The sequence below is a fragment of the Protopterus annectens genome, chromosome 7.part1 (genome assembly GCF_019279795.1).
Source record: "Protopterus annectens isolate FY-2018-M chromosome 7.part1, PAN1.0, whole genome shotgun sequence".
Lineage (NCBI taxonomy): Eukaryota > Metazoa > Chordata > Ceratodontiformes > Protopteridae > Protopterus > Protopterus annectens.
In genome coordinates this window covers 419,570,143-419,574,301 of record NC_056740.1, presented here as the reverse complement: position 1 = coordinate 419,574,301, position 4,159 = coordinate 419,570,143, and the positions used below count along the sequence as shown (strand labels likewise).

Sequence of the window (4,159 nt, the reverse complement as noted above, 5' to 3'; positions counted from 1 at the left end):
ATACTTTAATTCCTTAAGCCCCTTTCACTGGACGATGCGGTAGCGTACCCTTTCACTGGACGATGCGGTAGTGTACCCTTTCACTGGACGATGTGGTAGCATACTTTAATTCCTTAAGCCCCTTTCACTGGATGATGCGGTAGCGTACCCTTTCACTGGACGATGCGGTAGTGTAATACTTTAATTCCTTAAGCCCCTTTCACTGGACGATGCGGTAGCGTACCCTTTCACTGGACGATGCGGTAGTGTACCCTTTCACTGGACGATGTGGTAGCATACTTTAATTCCTTAAGCCCCTTTCACTGGACGATGCAGTAGCGTACCCTTTCACTGGACGATGCAGTAGTGTAATACTTTAATTCCTTAAGCCCCTTTCACTGGACAATGCGGTAGCGTACCCTTTCACTGGACGATGCGGTAGTGTACCCTTTCACTGGACGATGTGGTAGCATACTTTAATTCCTTAAGCCCCTTTCACTGGACGATGTGGTAGCGTACCCTTTCACTGGACGATGCGGTAGTGTAATACTTTAATTCCTTAAGCCCCTTTCACTGGACGATGCGGTAGCGTACCCTTTCACTGGACGATGCAGTAGTGTACCCTTTCACTGGACGATGTGGTAGCATACTTTAATTCCTTAAGCCCCTTTCACTGGATGATGCGGTAGCGTACCCTTTCACTGGACGATGTGGTAGCATACTTTAATTCCTTAAGCCCCTTTCACTGGACGATGCGGTAGCGTACCCTTTCACTGGACGATGCGGTACCATACTTTAATTCCATGTTCCTTACTATTCTTGATTCTCATGCTCCTGCTCGCTCCATTAGAACCAAAGCAAAAACTGCTCCGTGGCTCTCAAAAGAGACCAAATCTAAATTCATAGCTAGAAATAAGGCATGGGACAAATGGTGTGCCACAAAAGACCTGCTAGATCAACTCAGAGACTGACAGCTAAGGAATTACATAAAAAAATCTATTATACTAGACAAAAAAAACTTCTACTACCATCTTCAACAAAAACATCACAACAAACCTCAGAAGTTTTGGGCAGGAATAAACAAACTTCACCCAGGACAGTCCTCCACTCCTACCCCATCAGCTTCCAACCATAAATCCCCAGAGGATATTGCAAATAACTTCAATAGTTTCTTCACAGGGACTATCCGATCTCTAGCCAGCCAACTAGCACCCAGCTGCTCCAACCCAAATTCTGCCACAGCCAATACCCCACTCTCCTTTATCTTTCAGCCTGTTTCTACATCACGTATCAGATCTCTAATTAAGAAATTAAAACCAACTACTCTAGCAGCTGATCTCCTCCCACCAGAGTATCTGCAAAAAGCAGCAGATGCCATAGCATACCCCATCTCCATCATAATCAACAGAACCTTATTTGAAGCCACCATCCCCGCCATTTGGAAAATAGTTCATGTAATACCACTCCATAAAGGAGGCAACTCCTTTGAATGATCAAACTTTAGACCCATAGCTATTCTGTCACCATTGGCTAAAATTATGGAGGTGTGTGTCCATAAACAAGTTATGCATTATCTTACCCAGAATAAGCTGTTGGCTAACTCGGCACTGTTTTATCCCTCACCATAGTACCACCTCAGCCCTCCAATCCTTCTCTAACACCATAAATCATAACCAAGATAATAGCAAGCTTTCCTCAGCCCTCTTTTTAGATCTCTCCAAGGCCTTCGATATGGTCAACCACCAAATACTCATGCACACCCTTAAGGCATTCTCACTAAATAGCCATGCGCTTCAGTGGTTCCAATCTTACCTGTGTGGTAGACAATAAGCTGTCCTATGGCAGGACAAACTATCAACCTGCCTACCCATCACTCTAGGTGTCCCCCAGGGCTCCATACTAGGACCCCTTATTTTCTCTCTCTTTATTAATGACCTTCCCACTGTCATCCCAAATGCTACCTGTATCCAATATGCAGATGACTCCACTTTGATTTATTCAGCCACCTCCCAGACAGATCTAATGACATTAACTCAGAATACTTTCAATATAGTTGAAAACTGGCTCTCTAACCGTCAGCTGATATTAAACCCTAACAAAACAAAGTTGCTTCTTTTCTCCCCCACTTGTAAGTCTTCCTCACTACTCTTTACCATAAAATCTAATAATGGTACCATTATCTACGCAGATGCGCAAACCAAACTCCTAGGTGTCACAGTAGGCAACACCCTCAAATTTGATATCCATGTCAATCAAACTATCAAAACCATTAACAAAAGACTTGGTTCCCTCTACAAGATGAAACCATTCCTTACTCCATTTGCTAGGACTGCAATTGTTCGTTCCCATCTACTCTCCACTCTTCTCTATGCCTCCCCTCTACTCACTAATTTGAACAAATCCGCTCTTACCAAACTCTCCAGCTGTTATAACCATATTACTAGATTTGCAACAGGCACGGCCTATAGGACCCACCGCTGTCACAATCTAAATCTTCTGAGGTGGCTAGAATGGCTTAGCCTACTTCAGTACAACCAGCTTATAATTGTTCATAAAGTTCTCAACCACCCTGATAATATGCCTGCACTTAAAAATATCATCAACCCTTATAGCAACCTGAGGTCACTTCGCTCTTCTAATAAACTACCGGTTCAATCATCCAAAATCAACAGCTCTGCTGGGGACTCTCTGCTAACTCTGTTGGCAAAACTTGGAACTCTCTTCCTGCTGATTTTACTCTTGAACCCTCTCTTACTCAGTTTAAAAAAGCCTCAAGCTATAGTTTAAAACTCACTGGCTATGTCCTTGTTAAAATCCGACTAGATCCTCCTCTATAGTCTTTAATCATGTTACATTGCCTAGTCAATTTCTCAACATTGTTTTAAAAATGTATGATTATTTTACCTGCTTGCTTAACTGTAGCCTGTAAACTGTATTTAACTTTTAATCATTTTGTGATTGTTTTACTGTATGTTCTACCTTGGAGCTTTTCTCCCCGGGCCTCTGCTGAAAATGGAAATGTATCCAGTTGGACTATCCCAGTCAACAAATGTAAAATAAATAAACTACTGGAACTGACACCATCACAGGAATAAATATTATGAAAAATTGGCCAAAGTTAACTACAGCCTATTTAAGTGATGGTATAAAAAGCTTCATTGAACCCACAATCACAGATATCCATGATCATCTGGATGGGGCAGTAATAGTGTTGTTGCCTCACAGCAAAAGGTTCTCCGGTTCAATTTTCAGCTGGAGTGCCTTCTGTGCAGTGTCTGCATGTCCTCCCTACATTTGTGTGAGTTTCCTCCGGGTACTCCAGTTTCCTCTTACATTCAAAGACGTGTCTGGAGCATTTCTCCCTGGGCCTCTGCTGAAAATTGGCTATGGTGGCTCTGTAGCTCTGGGGTTAGAGCACTGGTCTAGTAAACCAGGGGCATGAGTTCAAATCTCATCAGAGCCTGTGTTTCCCTTCTTCATAATTTTCTTGGTTGGCAAAAGCCAGGGTACCTTCTTGGTTGGGCTTGTATAGGCCCCAGGGCCGATAGCCTGGTATCTAACTATGTTCCAAGTCTGACTTTCCCAGTTAACAAATGTTAACTAAATAAATAAATATGTAAAAAACAGCCCAACTGTAACCAGGTGTCCTCACAGAAAACTAATACAAATCCAAAGAACAAAGCAGCAAATACAAGGCTCCAGCTTCTTTATGATGCAGTCTGCTTTAATGATACACAACCGCTTTCACTGAATACTTCATCAGGTGTAACACAAAACATTAATAACACACCTTGTATACTAAACCACATGACACTCTCATTGACATTTAAAAATATATTGTCATATAAATTAATAATTCATTGCTTCACTTTAAATGAATATAAGTGAAACATATTAAAAACACAAATATATATAACATAAAATTCAGTTAAAACATACAAGCGAATATATAGAACATAAAAACTTAAAAACTTTTCATCTTTGTAAAGGTCTGTTTTTTAACATAGGTCTCATGGGTATATGATCATTCAGCCCATGCCCTACATTTGCTCTAAGTCTTAGTATCCAATTGGCCTCCATTTCTTCAGTTTTGTTTCTAACATCTCCCCCTCTTTTGCTAACATAATTCCTCCCTAATACCATGAACTTGAATGTGTGCTGCTCATTTGTTAAATGCTTA

The 4,159-nt window shown here is 41.3% G+C and overlaps 1 non-coding gene across 1 annotated transcript; it reads left to right on the top strand.

Moving 5' to 3' along the window:
* The first annotated feature begins 3,370 nt into the window (after nucleotides 1–3,370).
* On the top strand, nucleotides 3,371–3,442 carry TRNAT-AGU. Its single transcript has one exon. It is a non-coding gene; the product is annotated as a tRNA-Thr (tRNA).
* Nucleotides 3,443–4,159: the final 717 nt, after the last annotated feature.